At 38.2% G+C, this 18,979-nt stretch overlaps 1 protein-coding gene and 1 pseudogene across 11 annotated transcripts in view; one reads left to right on the top strand and one right to left on the bottom strand.

Moving 5' to 3' along the window:
• The window catches only part of TENM2 (teneurin transmembrane protein 2), a 1,297,938-nt gene that overhangs the window by 605,358 nt on the left and 673,601 nt on the right, over nt 1-18,979 (bottom strand). The gene's annotated exons all lie outside the window — the stretch shown is intronic.
• On the top strand, nt 16,510-16,679 carry LOC127490810 (U2 spliceosomal RNA; annotated as a pseudogene).

The raw sequence follows: 18,979 nt of genomic DNA, 5'->3' as shown, positions 1-18,979 counted from the left end.
AGTTACGGGGTACAACTGCCTAGGTCATGAAGCTGACTCTGGTTGCTATACTGTAAGGTGGATCTGTAAGGGGGCTGAGATGTAATTGCTTAGAAACAGCTCTGATTCACAGGAAGGGCCTCAACTGAGTGGATGTGGGGTAACAACGCTAGGCACTGGAGCTAAGTCATCTGCTTCTTTTTCTTTGCTTTTTCTGTCCTCTGAGGAGAATGGAACCTGCATTAGATCTTCCTTGAATTAGAAGTATCAGGTATATAACTGAAGATAAATAGAAAAGCATGACTTTGAGTATGCATTCATTTTCGGTAGGCAGCTTAGTCCTATTAAACCCAGACCAAAGAGTATTTCCCAGGTTCCAGCTCACTACATTGGAGTTCCACTTTGGTTACGGGGGTCACCAGGCATATTAATAACAAAATATCTCTGTAACTAGCTTATCTTCATTGTGCACCTGACTTTCCAAGGATCCAAGAGTCTACTTCAGGACAGTATGTGGAGTTTAAGGCCTGCATCTTGAACATTCTCATTTTCTACATTTATTGACAAAACCAGTTCAACAAAACTCAGATCATTTTATTTGTGGGTAGATGACACCATACACCATGATGAGCCAAATAGGTGAAGTAAAACACAGCAAGAGCTAATATATAGGCGAGTTAGATAGAAAAAAATATATATGTCTACAGACACGTTGGAAACTTCATGATTCCAAAATCTGAGCAAATGTGATGTGATTGTAACAGCAAAGTGTCATGAGGAAGTGATTTTGCTCATGTTCAACACAAATTGGCAAATGCCCCAGAATATGTGTAAAGTAGCACAATGAAGGCGCTCAGATTCTAACTGTATCAAAGTGCTGGGCATCTGGTGTTTGTGTACAGCATTGCTAGGACTTCAGTCAAGGTTCTTTGTTTTTTCCTGACCCAGGGATGGATATATGATCACAACCAAGAAAGAAATTCCCTGCCCTTCGAGTTAGTATGGAGTAGGAAAATGCAAACAGAACTAGGTGGAATTATGTGAGCAAGAATTATTGTAGATTCATCCTATCTGTGCTTTCAAGAGACAACACACACATTCTTGTGACCCAGTTCTCTGTTTTTCTTCCAGCCTTTACCAGTGTCGTATATGTGTGTTTTAATGTGTTAATATTTTTTTATTCTGAGATTCCTTTTGCAAATATTTTCTTTATTCAGAATCAGTTTATTTTGCTTACAACCAACAAGCCAACATTAGTACAAACAAAAAGCAGCTATTGATCTCCCACAATTTTAAATAACTAACAAAATTGCATGGAAAATGAAGCTATGAAGTTTATAGCCTATTGCATCTACCATGTAGGCTTTGCTGTTTTAATTGTTTTCATAATTTATTTATTTATCACTTTTATTAATAATAGGTGCCAGCTTGGAAACAACTTTACCACTGAGAATTCTAGCGCAAAAGTAGCACATCTGTGCTGACAAGATGGCTCACTAGATTGACCTAGATAATGAGTTGTATAATCCAGGCTCCACAACAGACATGGGACTATGAAAACTTAAGTAAAGGAGTGAAAATTGAATCTTCTATCCCCTATTCCATGTCATTTTTTGATATATTGCTTAGTAGAGTTATTACTTTGTCTCCTTCCTGGGAAATGCCATTTAGGGATTTTCAGTGTCATGTCATCAACAAATCATTTTGGTAATCATAGAATACTGATGATGACTACAAAATGAATAAGGCAAACAAAAACAGAGGGTGATGTGCATCAGATGAGTATAATTGTGATGCTAAGGAAAATACAAAGTTGGGCTGACATTGTGGCACAGCAAGGTAAACCACCAATTGCAATGCCAGCATCTCATATCAGAGCATCAGTTTGCATCCTTGTTGCTCTATTTTCAATCCAGCTTCCAGCTAATGTACCTGGGAAAGCAGAGGAAGATAATCCAAGTGCTTGAGCTCCTGCCACCTTATGTGGAAGACTTGATGAGTTGCAGGCTCCTGGCTTCCACCTGGTCTAGCTTTGGCCATTGCAGCCATTTGGGGAGTGAATACGCAGATGAACAATCTCTCTCTTCTCCCCCTCCTACTCCATACCCCATCACTCTGATTTTCAAATAAATAAATAAGTAAATAAAATTTTCTTAAAAAAGTAAATCAAGGCTGGACGATCTCTACTCCCATGCAAAATGTGGAATTTTCTTTACTTTGCTAAAGCAAATGGAATTAAATCACACATTTGTTGAAGTGCATCCTACTGTGAAATCCACATACATAAGAAGTCTTTAAAAAGTTCATGAAATGTATATTATTAAAAATCTAGACATGAACTTCAAATTTTTCTGTTTGCCAAAATACAATTCCACATTCTATGAAACTGTTGAAGTACCCTTATATCAAGTAGTTAAAATGCTACTAGGGTCAGAATCAACATGGGGTGAGTGAGGTGCACAAGGAAAAACCTTTCAGAGGGTCACTCACTACCCAGATTGTTTAACTACATAGTTGCTTTCTGCAAGTCAGTGTTCCCTTTAATATTGAGTCCTAGGCATGTAACTTGCCTTACTTCAATACGGGTCCTCCTTGTCTGGCCAATCAAGAGTTTTAAAAAATACCCACTCAAGGAAACCTGGTACGGGACAAAAAAGGTTCACAAAACGCTCTCAAATAAGACTGAACTGCACAAGTCCCACACTGAGACACAAAATGGTTAAGGTGACAAAGAAATTGAGTCACGAGTGCAAATCAACATCGGTGAAAGGAATAACATGTGAAATTACTTGGCTGTCTTTGTTTTTTTTTCTCTTTGAAAACACAACTCTGACTTACTTAAGCAAATAGTAAAATGATTGAGTTATGTAACTAAAAATTCCAGGGGTGTGAGTTCAAGAATTAGTTTCTTTTTCTCTGTCTGCCTTGGGTTGACTCCATTCTCCAATGGACAAGATGGGTTGTGGCAACTCTAGAGGCCTCACCCTCCGAGATGCAAGTTCAACAGGAATAAAGACTCTTTCCCAGTTGTTTATTTGATACCCCTCAGACATCTGTTTCCCTAACTGTAAGTCACATGCTACTTCAGAATCAATCCTGATGCCTAGAGAAATATAGTATGATGCCTGGCTTATCCTTAGGTCACATGATTTACTTCTGGAACAAACGCTAGATCCCCACTCAGACTAGCTTGGGTGAGAGTTTGGAAGGAGTGTGGTCTGGGAAAGTGGACACAAAAGAGGTGAAAACACAAAGGTTCAGTAAATATGCCTTTAAAAATGGATCAGAATTTGACTATTAGAGACCAAGACACTATAGAAAGAGGGAATATAAATAAAGAAAAATAGAGAATATGGGTAAGTACTCTAGATGAGTATGTTATCCAATGTATGTAAAGTACAAAATATATTTAAGCATTACTTAAATACTTAGAGTCACTTATGTGTTGCTCCATTTTTCACTATATTCTTTGTTTCCATTAAACCATGTGTACTTGTGTGTGTGTGCGTGCGTGTGTGTATGTGCATGGGCATCTGTGGTTGTCCTCTTACACTACTCAAAGTTTCATGTCTGTATTATCCTTCAGTATTGTAGCCCTAGAACCTTGCATATTATTGGCTGTCAATAAATAGTTTGTTTTAAAGGAGGAATGAATAGTCTAGTGTATGGACATCAAGAAGCCAGGTTAGAAAAGTAGTCAGGGTCATATTTCATATGTCTGTGCAAGTCAAGCTAAAGAGCTTGGGCCTGGATTTTATTATATAGCAAATAAATGTTTGGGAACATGGATATAAAATGATCAGAGCTGTATCTCAGCAAATTAATTTTGCAGCATAAAGCCTGAAGTCAAAGAAAGAGAAAGAAAGGGAAGGTGTTTGATTCATTGGTAGGTTATTTCACTATTTCAGGTCTGAATGACCTTATGCGAGTGACAAGAGAGCCAGTACAAATGGAAAGAGAAATATGGAAAAAAAAGGATTAAACAGAAGCAACAGTGAGTGCTTGAGAGGGGAGAGAAATGAAGAAGAGCCAAAAGGAAGGTAGTTGTGAGACTGGTTACCTGTGACAATAGAAATGTCATGAATAGAAGTCAGAAGTCACAGCTACTTGGTGCTTTGGGAAAAGATATGATGAATTCAAACTTAAGACATTGTAATTAGGAATTTAAGGAAGGTATGTTCCACTATGCATTAGAAAACAGCTATAGACTAAGCACATGTTTAAGGAAAAGATTTTCTTTCTCCCAAAATTGGAAGAGGAGGAGTATAAAGCTGAAGTTATGGAAGAGGATAAAAATGAGGAAAAGAAAGGAATAAATCCAAAGTAAAAATTATTATTAAATATGATAAAGAGTTTGAACTCTACATAGAGTATAGTGAAAAATTGATGGTTTTTAAACAAAACAATGATGTAATTTGACTTACATTTTAAAAAGATGACTTTGCATGCTCTAAAGAGAGTGGACTCGTGGTGAAGTAACTGCCAGTCCCCAACAAATCCACAACTCATGACTCCTAACTCTCAGCCTAGTCTACTTCATCAAGGTCTTCCTTCTAAGTCTTAAGACAGAACAAAACCCCATCATTAAGGACTAAAATCTAGAATGTAACTTAAATGATAAAGAGTTAAGTACTCTACAAGTCAGACCAGTATCCTTTTATGAGTTGAGTATCACTTACTAGTAGTCATCACATATCCAGCCTTATAAATTGTTCTTAAAGCTTTTGCCTGGCCCTGACATATGTGTGAATGGCAAACTGAATGAGAATGTTGCTATTCCATGAAACTGAGTTTCTTCTTGGTAGGCTGCTGAAGGCTATACATATTTTCTTCTGAGCTACATTTCAAGTAGTGTTATTGACACTGAAATCTGTAAAATGAGGCTGCCCTTATTCAGTACACAATATCAACTGCCCTCACAAATAGGGCATTTTTGTATCCATAGTGACATGACTCAAGTTACATGTAGAAATTTTAACACTGAGATTTGGTTTTAAGTTCCAAATCATATGGTAAACTTTGTTGATTTATGTACAGAAATCAAGCAAAAAGACTGTTTAGATGGCTGTGTTTATACCGGTCTGGTGTCATGGATCAGAGAGTGGTTGAAACACAGATTCAGTTTCTCTACCTGAGGAACCAGCATGACAGGTTACAGAGCATCCAAGTGAGAGACCCTTACAGGCCATATCTGATCCCATATTCACAGGAAAAATACTAGCCTTTTACTAGTTGGGCTCAACTCTACTGACCAAGTGCTGATTCCATGTTCTTTTTTTATTATTATTTTTAATTTTTTTTTTTGACAGGCAGGGTAGACAGTGAGAGAGAGAGACAGAGAGAAAGGTCTTCCTTTGCCGTTGGTTCACCCTCCAATGGCCGCCGCGGCTGGCGCATCACGCTGATCCAAAGCCAGGAGCCAGGTGTTTATCCTGGTCTCCCATGGGGTGCAGGGCCCAAGCACTTGGGCCATCCTCCACCGCACTCCCGGGCCATAGCAGAGAGCTGGCCTGGAAGAAGGGCAACCGGAACAGAATCCAGCAACCCAACCGGAACTAGAACCTGGTGTGCCGGCGCCGTAGGCGGAGGATTAGCCTACTGAGCCGCGCTGCCGGCCAGATTCCATGTTCTTTTGCTCCCTCCATCAACTGGTTTTGCTGTCTACAGTTGTGGCTCCTAGTTTTCTAAATGCTCTTCATATTGCTAAAGAAACGGCTCTATTTCGTTTGAGCAACTATTACAAACAAAATCAACTGTGTCCTAATGAGTCTTACAGCCTTAGTTAGCACTCTCCTAACAACCCTTCAAAGGTAGATCAGCATTAAAGATGTATTACCGGGATCTCATAAAAGTTAAATATATTTCCTAGGAACCTTCTCTGAATTAGGGACAAAGCCAGAGAAAAGAATTATTACCTCTACTTCAGCCTTAAGGCCATGTTATAAGAACAGACATCCCATCAAACAACTTCATAAATGTGAAGAACCTAATTAGAAAATTAATTCCCAATTATGCATATAGAACACAGTCTGCTAAATGAGGAAGGGACCAAGGCAGGCAAAGTCAAAGCAATGTGGAAATTCTTTCAGTTGGGAATCCTACTTCCTACAGAAGGGTAGAGAAGTGCAGATGAGGGAACAAAATTTATTTTATGGAAAAAGACCCCATGGCTTCATTTCTCTGGCCTTGGGAACTTACATTTTTACTTACAGGAGGTCAGGAAGTCCTATAAGTCTTCTGAGGTTTGGGCCATTTCCCAGGTAAGGGTGGGAATACAGAGGGGGCAAATATAACAAACAAATAAAAAATAACCTTATCAGCCATTCTTTTCAGTAAATAATTCCAGAGTCTCAGTGTATGCATGCTTTATCTATATGACTCAAATTCCATTTGAAAAGCCACAAGATGTACATGCAGAAGAATGCATATTTTATCTCTGAAATACCAAACAGTATTCTGTTCCCTGAGAGACTTTGATATGAATCTGCTACTTATAGAAGGACAAGGGATTCAAAGACAAGAGGATCAAATATATTACATTTGCTTAGGTACTTAATACATTGTTAGCACCCTTAAGGTACATGATAATGACAGTCAGGGTAGCTAACGGGCTCTGGCTCCGGGGGAAAAACAGCAGTTTCCCTCCTGTGTGCATTTTTCCAAGGAAACAGTTACATTATACCACCTCTTAAGTGGGCTTCACATGCAATTAAAAGGAAAGTGCCATAATGGGCTGTGACATAAGAACAAAACACACACCCAGAAAATCTCCTCCTGGTTCATTTTATTTATTTATTTTTGTGAGCACTGAAAATTATCTCTTTGTCAGCCCTGTTGCATGGTTACAATGCAAGGCCTCAGATTGAGGAAATGTGTTCATTAGGAGAATTGCATTACTAGGCAAGGTGCCAGGTTGTGGTGCCTTGTTTGGAAAAGATGACTGAGCTCCCCTGAACCACCTGGCCATCAAATCCCCAAGCATTCCTCAGGCTTTCCAGTCAACTAGGAGAATGTTAACTTGTATCCACAAAGGAAGGGGCAAGAAATTTGACTCTGACTTCAATCCATTAATTTAATCTACTCACAAATCATGGTTGTCCTGCAAGAGACAGATATTCACGGTAATGTTAATCATGAGTTGCTCAGAAAAGAGGTACCAGAGTCTCATATTAAGTCTAAGGAGGGAACTGTCAAATTGCAGGCTGTTCATGACACGAAGCTGTTGAACAATCTGATCCCAAAACCCTTCATTTTATACCAAGGAAAATATCAGCCTCTGAAGAGAGACACAGCCTGCCGAATCAGGAGAGTAGCACGGCAGAGCAAGAGGATCAAAATGGGGGTGCATGCAGGGGGTGGGGGTCTGGACAGAGCCCTTTCCGGCTGCCTGCAATGCTCTAGAAGTTGCCCCAAAGTTCCTCAGATCAAAGTACAGGCAGTTTGGGAGCAAAGCCTTCACACTGTTTCCTAGTCCCTCAAACCAATTTCAACTAGTAATTAGCTGATTCCCGACATCAAAAGGTGAGACATCCCAGGAGGAGCTGAGCAAGATCAAAGCCTACGGTGAGGGTCCCGCTGCACATCTTCTACCCTCCACCCTCTCTCCCAGACAGACATCCATCCGACTGCAGCAAGTGAAGAGTCGCACTGCTTCTCACCAGAGACCAGCATCAAACAGACTTCCAAATAATCTGCTGGAGTTTCCAGGCTCTGTTAGGAGCAAATATGGAAAGTACAAGTGCATGGCCATATGGTTCATATTTCCTAGGATGCTCTAGGTTTCTAATATTCAGCTGTGTAGTTGGGACAGATTGTTGGGACATTGTTGGGACAGATCCCCATACAGGGTCACCATGGTAAAGAAACTCTGGGCAGTGCCCAGCAAGTAATATATGACAAGCAAATGATAATTCCCTTCTTTTGCATGGCAAAAATTTAAAAATTTCAAATTATTATATATTTTCAAATGTTTTGATGCATAAACCTGTGCACGGGCACACTTTGGTAATATAAAAGACTGCACACCAGGTCTGTGTCTAAGCCTCTGTCTTAAGCTGGGTGCTGGGCATCAGCCTGACTAAGCTGGTTAGTCTCCATGCAGAACCAGCCACAGTTCTCGACGCGTGCACTAAGGCATTTTAATAGGACACTGTGAAATGTACTCGATTAGTTTGGATCCCTGTGCTTTCATTCATTAAATTGCATGACTTTCGTGGTTTTCCACAAAGGTATGTGCACATACAGATGCACTCTAGCAGATCCTGAGAAGTGCCTTTTGGACAGAGAAAATCTGTAGCCAAAGCTTTTACAGGTTTTGTGCCTGAGGCACTCTTTGCAACAAAACTTCAGGGTGACTTGCAGTCAAAATGTGCAGAACAAGTGAATACAGGAGATAAATGACGGGGAAAGTCAAGGCTTAAGTTTCTAAATTAGGAAGGGTTCTGCCAGTAGTTTGAGCTCAAAGTATCTACAACTGAAACTACAAGCAGCACTGACAGCTGAGGGTCAGACCATGGGGCACCTCAGGGGCAGCTGCATGTTACCCATTTCCTTGTTCCTACAGAGTCTCTGCCTTGAGAAAGAACTCAGTAAATGTTGAATGAACTCAGCACCTTCCCTTTGCAAGATCCTCCTTGTCTCTCTGTTCTGTTTTGTCACTGAAGCCATCTGCTCCAGTCTCCGGCAAAGTGTGGATCCATCACCTCCACCAACCTCCTGCCTCTGATAATTTCCATGGCTACTCTGCTATATCATGACTCTTCTGCAGACAACTGCAAAGCTTCAGGAGCAGTCTCCTCATTCCAAGTCACCTAACATACCACCATTAGAGTACTTTCTTCCAAGTTGCATCTCTGTCGTCAACCCTTCTCCCATCCCTAGAACTTGTTAAGAGTTCCATTTTGCCTACAAGAAATTAATAGAGAAATGGCTCCACATCTCCAAACCCTAACCAAATAAGAAAGGACTTTTCAATGACTGCATTCTCTTCTTTTAACTGCAAATAACCTTTATTCTTCTCTGGATTTTGACCCAAACTTTTAAAAAAAAAAAAGATGGCAGGAGCAACTGGCTTGAATCAGAATACAGCAGTACGCTTTTCAGGAGCCACTTGCCTGGCCATAGTCCTCCCACTCCCAATTATATGCCTGACTCTGGCATTGAACATCTTTTACATTTTAACTTTACACATGTGCTATTATTTTTCTTAACATAGGAAGACAAGAAAGAGGGAATTTTCTCTTCATTGCAAGGTCTCTCTCACCAATAAGCCTAGTTCACTCATTAATATTATCTGCTTAGCTGCAGCACATCCCTGAGTTTGTGATTCTGCCCCACAGCACCTGTGTAAGTGAAGCATAGCAGAATGTCTGCCTCTAAGGAGAAGTGAGCCCTAACCCAATGTTTCAGCACCAATTGTCTTATTTTCTAAGGTTCAGCTTGGTTTGTTTTGAACTACCTCTTGTATTTTTACATTTCTCCTTTCTTTGAGTATATTAATGGAAATAACCATACCTCCACAGCATTTAGTAACCTCTTCCAGAAATAAGCCAGCTCTTCGATAAGGACCCACTACACTGATACCATCAGAAAATAATACCCAAGGATAATAACACAAACCTCTCGAAGAGAAGAATAGCTATGATAGCTATGAGGTGAAACCCATTACTTGGAATGAATATAGGAAAGGATGATTTGTTCCAACAGATATATGCTTGCTTTTTGTTTTTCTTTTTACATATAGCTCCTTCAGGAATAACCTTTGTGAAAAGATAGAGATATCAAAGTTTAACTTTTTGACCTTTCTTTCTCCAAACTAACATTGATAAATACTGTGAAACTCCTATTTATGGGCCTTCCACTGAAGAGCTTATGAAAGCATTCTTTAAAGCTCTGTTGTCTGCTTCCTTTTAATCCTTCATGTTTACTAAAAAAAGAAAAAGAAAAAAATTCTGCTTTCTAAATTACTTGTCTCTGACAAAAGGAGACAAACACACGAGCGTTATTCTGTGAAGAACATCAAAGAAACTCGAGAGACTGAGGGAAATTTTCTGGTTGATTTTCAAGGTTGATTTTATTGTGACTTGCTGTGACTCCCTGTGGCAACTCAACAGGCCTAATCCTATCTGTTGGTGGCACTACCGGGATCTCCCACCGCCCACCCTCCCTCCATGTTTGAACACTGGGTTTTCCTCCTGGCTAGCACCTCTTTTCATCCCAATTTTCAACCCAATTTACACTGATTCCTTCATCACTCCTGCCCTGAGTCAGTTGTTTCAAGAGTTTACAAAAATGAACATTCTATTGTGCTTAAGAAAAGGTCTCCAATGTAGAATGTACCTCACTTGGTAAATTTAGCTTAATACAAGGAAACCTCAGAGATCACTTGATTTGTTCATGTAGTTGAACAGCCGGTAGCAGCAGAAGGGGTGGATCTGCTGTCCATCATTTCGAAAGACAATTTAGTGTAATTGGTAAGAACGCTACCTTTAAATTTAAAGAGAGCTACAGGTAAGTCCGGGCCCTGACAATTATTAGCTATGTGATTTTGGAAAAGTTATTTGACCTCTTTGAGTCTCAGTTTCTTTATCTGCCAAATGGGAACAATGAAAGAGTCATCATTAGGCATTTACAATACTGTTCCCTCCAATGTCTACAACACAGTGCCCGATACTTCACAATGGTAGCTAATATTCACCGAATGTGTAATACTTCTTTTAATATTATTGTTCTGCCACCACAAATCCACCTACTGTCGCCTTACAATTCTTTGGAACAGCTTGAGTCTTGAAATTCATTCGATACTTGGAGGCACTTCTCCCACTTCAAAGAGAGGAAGATAACATTTATCCCATTTAAAATAAAAAGTGGAAAAAAATAAAAAGCCAAATGCTACAGGAGAAAAACAGGAGATGAAAGCTCAGGTTGTAAGGACATTTTTGCTTCTCCAGGAATCTCGTGTGGAACACCCATTACCAAGCTGGTTTAATTTGTTTAGTTAATAAACTTTATATGACCCATTTTTATTTAGCATGTGTACTAGAAGCTTTTTTTATATAATTTCTGAGTCCACAGTGGCATGCTTTTCCTGAACATTTATGACATTCCACAACTCAGCTTCCAAAGAAACCCATTATGAAATTAAATGAATCCAGGTGGATAATTTGAGAGGGTAACTATATTGCAGGCAGCAAAGACAATATGTAAATATTACAGCAATCTCTCTGACACGGTATTAGAAGATGAAAGAAAATGAAATCAACAAACTATGAGATACTGAATTAATTTACTTTCAAATATTAAAAGTAATGAATCTTTTTATTTTCAGATTCCTATGACTCATCTTAATACTACGATAATTTTTAACTCCATTATATCACTTAACACATATTTGCATCACAACACTCTCCAAATGAATGTCTAGCACTTTTTTTCAACCACAGTTTGCCAGAAATTATTTTTATCCTTTCACCATTCTGGATTTCAACAGAATATGGAGAAATTAGTTCTTCAGTAGTGAAAAGAGAGAAGCCAACACTTAAGAGATGTTGCCTTTTTCAATATGAACAAACAACTGACAAAGAAAGCATGACTGGACAAGTCATCATGGAAACTACAGAGAAGACAACCGTTCTGCATCTGGATCTCCTTCACTGTTTACTGTAAATATGTTACCCCCAGCTGTTGTGGGTATTTGGGGAGTGAACCAGCAGATGGAAGATCCCCCTGTCTCTCCCTCTGAATCACTTTGCCTTTCAAATAAAATGAATATGTATTTTAAAAAAGAAACACAGGAGCCAAAATTAGTGCTCACATGATTAAAAATGATTGCAGGGCAGGCTTTCTATCAGGGTGAACTTAAAAAAAAAAAGGACTTTTCTTTCTTTTTTTTGGCAGTGACGCATGAGGGCGATGTCTTCAGAGGGAATCTTAATGTCTTAAGCTTATCCATTAAGTGCTGGACATGCTGTATCACTGTAAAGCCAGGTGATTTATTTATAGAAGAGGTGTCCAACACCCTCTTCCATAGGTGACATCGTCTCACCACGGCGCCCCTTCCTCATATCCATACAACATAGGCTAAGGTGGCCTTTACAGCCATAAACTTAGTGAGCCACCCAACTGCTGTCAAGGAGATGAGTCCTTGATCCCTTCTCTGAGTTCACTGAGTTACACCAAGCATTGCATTTCCTCTACTGAACAATGCTCCATGTCCAATCCTTTTGCAGTTTTACTATAGTTTTGTTTGTCTTAAATGTTTTTATTTTAAGCTCTGCTATGATTCTTATACTGTATTCCACAGGAATGATAATGAACAATGGTACTATATGATAAAAAAAACGAAAGTTCACAACAGGCTCAGTTGACTGTATATAAACACACATGTCTACATATTTGTGTGTAGGAAGCATGACAAGTAGGCAGGAAAAGAGAGCTAGCTGTATGTCTAAGATACACTTGGTGCAGTGACTTTGGTCTTTCTGTCAAGTCTGCACAGTTGTCTCGGTGGAAAAGAGCTCATTTTGTACACAGTTATCCATGCTGACACTTAGGTTGTCACACAGTCACGTGCCACATAGTGTCATTTTGGTAAACCACAGACAGCAAACATGACAGTGATCCCATAGAATATACTGCCTATGATATGACAGCCATCTTAGCTTGTTCAAATACACTCTATTATGTTTGCACAACAATGCAATCTCCTACAAATGCACTTGACAGAACATAATCTTGCTGTTAATTGATGCACCACTGTATTTTGAGATCAGGCCCCTCTTCTCATGGTCACCACCTCCTCTTCATTTCCTCAATAACTGATATTTTGGAAATGTGGAAGTGCATCCAAGGAATAACAGGTGGAGAGGCAGAAAATGACCTACTTGCTGCCTTCTACCTAAAGGAGGAAGAATGCTAGTGGGTTTGTCAAATTCTCTGTTTTATTTATTCCTCACAACAAAGCAGGTATTTATCTTTTTCTTTTTACTAGTAAGGAAGATAAAGCTCAGAGAAAACTTACAAACTAGTCTAGGTTAACTGAGCTGTAAGTGGAGGAGACAGATTTGACTCAAACACCTACTTGCTTCATGATGAAAACTGATTTTGATGCTCAATAACTTTTATTATCTTAGTAAACTTTAGTAAACCATTTTAGCAGTAAGTTATACTGCCCCATCAATTTCAAAAGGATTGAGATTAAAAAGCAGAAATCTGGAAGAAAAACCAGCAGGACTTCAAGAAAACCAAATATTGTTTTGTTGTTTATCCTGATCCATCCTGATAAATTCCTTTCTTTCTCATTGAACTGCCGCACTGAAAGGAGTGTCTGTAATTATAAAAGCCTTCTTCTGTAATCAGTCATGATATGCAAGGATAAATTATTGGTCTCCCAGCTCATTACAGGTAACTACCCTCCATTTTTTGTTCGTTTCTGTGAGCATTCCGTCATGGGCATACATAGAATACACACAGATACAACTCTGACTTTTTAGGTTTTGATGCTATACTGATTTTTCAGTCTTACAATGAACTTCTACGAACATGCTTACGAACACAGTATGGACTCATAATTAAGATTCTTGTTTATGTTATCAAAATCATTGAAAGCAAAGTTTCTCAGATGTGAGCATGCATCACAACTCCCTGGGGAGCTTGATGAAACACAGACTAATCAGCTGACTCCTGGAGGTCTGAGGTCTCCCAGGGATTGTGCATCTCTGATCAGTTTCCAGTTGATGATAGGATGGATGGTTTGAGGACCATTCTTTGAAAAGTACTCCCTTAAGGCAAAGAATACTCACACACACGCATACACGTATATTTTTTCTGTTTCTATTTCTCTTGCTTTACTCTATAGGTAAGAATATCTTTTCTAACTTCTATGGAATTTCAATATCTGAATGCATATTTAGGGGTAAACATATCAAAGATTTAATTTTACTTTATACTATGTTGCTAAGTGACATCAGGGTCTTGGTTAATATCATTTCAAACTATGTTTTTCCATTTGCCAAGAAAATTTGCTGCTTTTGCTATTGTTCTTATTTGGTTCTCACAACCACTTACTTGCCTTATTGAACATGGTTAATATAATACAATGATCTACAATAGAGGTGAAATAAACAAAGCATAGTCAGATTAATTGACTTGTCTATATAGCTAGAAAGGATTGAAATTGCTATGATTTTGATTCAAACTTTAAAATTTCTCCAGTATGCAAACCATGTGTATAAATACATAACCCAATAGGCACAGCCAGACAGATAAAATGAAGTCAGGTAGCACAACAGCAGTGCACTGGGCCATGAGATAGGAAACTTGGAACCTAATTTCCTAGGTCTGCTTGAATAGTTTATATGCTTTTGGTGACAAAGTATGGATTTAAACAAACTCTTCTATAAAATAAGGGGTAGACCAGATAGCTGTTTTGCATTCCAGCTTATTTGTTTAGTAATCAGTATAGATTTATCACATACTGGGCACTATTTTAGGTCCTGAAGTTAAAGAGATGGGTGAGATGAATCACGTAACATTTTTTCATATCATGAAGCTGAGAGTCTAAGTATAGAAGAGTAAATAAACCAACCAGCTAATTTAATAAAGTGATGAGTGTGTCTTTAATAAATAAAGCATGGTGAGATGATAGAGAATGTCTGACCAAAGTACTATAATAGTTAAAAGTCAAGGCTTCCCTCACGGAAGGTGATGTCTGAGGGAAACTCCGGTTGACAAAAGTGAGCTATCAACATAGAGTGACTAGGAGCTGCAGAAAGTACATAAACCCAACATTGTAAACCAGGTTGGTTGTTATTTTTAACAAAACAGAAGATGATCAGTATTCGGGATCCAGCTGAGTAAGAAGCAGCAAGTGACAAAGTCAGAGTGGTAGGCAGAGCCAGGATCTTGAATGGCATGATAACAGCTTGGAAGGAAAGACCTGACTTGATTCAAACTAAGTCGACTCACTGTTTCCATTGGCACCGAGTAAGTATATAAAAAGAGCCCACTCACAAATAGCAACCAATTTCAAACATTCTGACCTTTAAATAAATGTTTTCCCCTAGTTTATTTAGCATGTGAATGAGAAAATACAAATTAATATGCCAGCCAAAACTGTGTCCTCACCATTGATACTTTAAGGATATTACTAAGTATTATAAACACGGGCAACTCAAATAATAATTAGGGGGAAAATCATATGGAAATTGCTAACAAACTCATTAGAGTGTGCTTAATTATTGCAGTGAAGGGTTAGCAAGAGGATTGGAGCTTACGGAATAAATCTGTTTGCACATGGATTGATATGCTTGTATCATAATTACTCACAGCTGTTGGACTTTCTAAGTTTATTAGGAACTTAATTCCAAAACTTTCATGCTGAAAAGATTTTCTGAGAGAGAAGTGTTAGCCTAGTGCCAGTAATGTAAGCAGGGAACATTTTTCTAGCAATTCTTTTCAGCGATTACTTACAAAGTAACTACAGATCTCCTCATTATACATAATGAAGTGGATCTGCTCATTTTTGATTTTCACACACTTTGCAGAAAGAGCAAGTCTCCTGATTGAAACTGCTGAAGCCCTGTGATGAGACGTGGTGTGTAATATGTATTCCAATTACAAAACGATCTCAGAAAACAGGCTTGATGCCTGATGTATTCATTTGAAAGCAATTCTTGGCTAAATTGATCTTTAAATAATCTATCTATATGCTTGTTAATTTAATAGATCAACTGACATCAGGAGAAGACAGGAGTGCTTCATCCTTCACACTCTATCTTAGAGTTGACAACCAATTCCTCTTGGTGATTCATTTATTACACTTTATAAATTAGAAGAAATGTACTGGGTCTCTAAAAGACAACTGAAGCTTTGCCTGATAGTTTTTTTTTTTCTTATCAACCATCAATCAGAAAATTAATAATGTGCTTAGGCCAGTAATTTTGATCCCACTCTAATTTTTGGTCTGTTTAAATGATGACTGCTGTTCTGCCTTAAGGTGCTGTTGACATAAATGAAGTGATGATTTGTGCCCAAGCTATGTCCTTTGTTTGTAAGGTCCCTTTTCAGACCAGCTTTTGATAGTGCTAAGATTATCTGATGGGGAGAATTAAATAAAGGGAACAGTATCTTAGAGACAAAGGGTTACCACAGTCAATGAATTTGCTAGTATGCATGCATACAAGCACACATACTGCTCTGTCCACACAGATCAAAACATAGTATTTTATACTTTAGACTTTTTATTCTCGTTGCCATATATCCTGCATTTAAGCCTTTCCAATTGCTCTTATGTTTCCCCAATACTTACTCTGGACCATCATATAACCGTGCCTATGTCCGTTTCATTCCTCCTTCATGGGATGCCCTTCCTTACTTGAGTGAAAATACTTCCCCACCTTCCTCGACAAAAATCAACATCTTATTCTATGAAAGAAGCTTGTCTCACTGCATCCCTGGCAAAGTCAAATGCAAAAAAAAATCAATTTTGAAAATTAATATATTGTCAATTTCAGTACAAATAGGAACAGTAGCATCGCTTCTCGGCCTTTTGGCTAAGATCAAGTGTAGGAACAGTAGCAATCCTAGTGATAGGGAACACTTATGGAGATCTTACTCTGTGTTAGGTAGTGCTCAAAGTCTTTGCATACTACCAACTAATTTAATCTTCATAATAGTGCTACTATGTAAGTGATTTTATTCTCACCTTTTTGCCTTTGACCAAGAGAAGCAATCAGAGATCAAATATTCTGTTTTGAGTCAATCAGATTTTAGGTAGACTGAGTCACATATTGGACCCATTTTGGCTTCTGAATCCTGTCTCTTAGCTCCTGCATTGTGCCACAGACCAACCTTGTAGGGTAGCTGAAAGCATCAAGCCCTAGTATAATGCTTCCAACAGTTAAAGAAAATGTGACTATTTTGCTATTATATGTAACATGATGGTTACTACAAACAAACTAAAAGTAATGATTAATAAACACAATGCTATAAAGATTCTTTTTATATATTAAATCACTGTATCATCTCAGTTCATTGTCTAGAAGTCAGTAGACACAACTTTTATGCATGAGTCCACAACTCATATACATGACTATTGTGCAAAATAAGTATTCAATAAGGAAATAAATGAATGAATAAATGAATGAACTAGCTAATCCAAGAAGCTTCTGGATAGGTTTTTCCCTCTCCTCCATGGTTCCCTGAGGAGCAATACTAAATCCTTCAAAAATCAGACAAATATTAAGCCACTGAAGCATGGATTAAATCAACTTTTCCCCTTCCATTTCAATGAGCTATTATTTAAAAAAATAAAAACTCTCAAAGCAATATTTTTAAAAGTCTACATCCTGAAGTAAAACACGAAAATTATCTGATTAATGCAGATAGCCACTCACCAATTTACAATCTTGAACTCAAGAGAATCATTTAGCTAATTGTATAGGTGATTATTATGCTTTTCACAGAAGTGTGTATCATGCATTTAGAATTTTTAAATTGCATCTCCAAAAGAATCCTCTTAAATCTAATTATTGTATACTCAGACTTTTCCATAATCAGCCAAAAGATTTATTTATTTATTTACAGACAAAAAGCTTTTAAATATGTGGAAATCCTCTTGTGAGGTGAATTAAACATTTTAAAATTAAATAGACTTTTAAAAACATAGATTGAAAGATACATTAAAATAACTGGTCCATGAACAAAAAAACCCCTCTTCTTTATATATTTCTTGACAAGCATATAAATTGAAATGTGTGTTCATTAAAAAAAAAAAAGGCCATATCATAACTAATAAGGCCGGCGCCGGGGCTCACTTGGCTAATCCTCCACCTGTGGCACCGGCACCCTGGGTTCTAGTCACGGTCGGGGTGCTGGATTCTGCCCCGGTTGCTCCTCTTGAAGTCCAGCTCTCCGCTGTGGCCCAGGTGCTTGGGCCCTGCACCTGCATGGGAGACCAGGAGGAAGCACCTGGCTCCTGGCTTCGGATCAGCGCAGCACGCTGGCCATAGCGACCATTTTGGGGGTGAACCAATGGAAGGAAGACCTTTCTCTCTGTCTCTCTCTCTCTCTCTCTCTCTAACTCTTTCTGTCAAAAAAAAAAAAAAAGAACTAATATACTGAGGGAAATCTGGATGATATCTCAGAGAATATTTTGAGATAAAGTGCTGATATGGCTGTTGAGTATGGCTAATGGTTCAAATTTCCACTACTGTGATTGGTGATTGGTTCAAATTCACAGTGTTGCTTCTCTGAGATTGATATAGAGAACATTTTGAAGAAAAAAAAAACAGAGAGAGGATGGGAATAAGGAAAGAATCTTCAGTAGTGTTCTGTTTCTTTCAGTGGTCTTGGGTAGAAACACTATAAAAACTAGTTTTCAGAACTCTATTATTGGCCTTAAATTCATAGTCATATATGTTCATATCTGTTTTCAAAGAAACCACAAACCTACATTATATGTATACCTAATTATAAATTATATTCTATATTACATGTGTTATTATTGCATATGGTGTAAAATGTATGTACACATTTCACAAATATATGAAATAAGTAAAAAGAAGTTCAGTAGTGCCTTCCTATACTACATTTGAGAAACACTGCTCTATGTAACAGCAATGTTAATATTTAAAAGAATAGGGTTTCCCAATTGGGAATTCAATATGTCAGTATCCCATAACATTGTGATTGGCCAAAAATTTAACCATGGACCCATCAACTAAAATCACTGCCCACATTTTTTAGTGATGTTCATAAAAATTTTAGTGATGTTCATAAAAATCTCTTTTTGGCACTCATCTTTATGATTGCAGCCAAAAAAAATCTTTTGAGGACAAATGAATGCTTTAGGGAGGCTTTTAATATACGGAAGGTTTGTTTAACAGTTCCTCCCTGGCTGAGTAAGTTGAGGGAACTTAGGGGATTCAGGTGGGATTGCTTAAACTTAAGTACATGGGAAAAGAACTTTATTTACAGAGCTATCAATTTTCTTTAGGAAGCT

The sequence above is a fragment of the Oryctolagus cuniculus genome, chromosome 6, assembly GCF_051225735.1.
Source record: "Oryctolagus cuniculus isolate XC-2025 breed Fujian yellow rabbit chromosome 6, ASM5122573v1, whole genome shotgun sequence".
NCBI classification, from domain to species: Eukaryota; Metazoa; Chordata; class Mammalia; order Lagomorpha; family Leporidae; genus Oryctolagus; species Oryctolagus cuniculus.
Note: the sequence above shows the minus strand (reverse complement) of the source record. Positions and strands in the feature narration are given on the sequence as shown.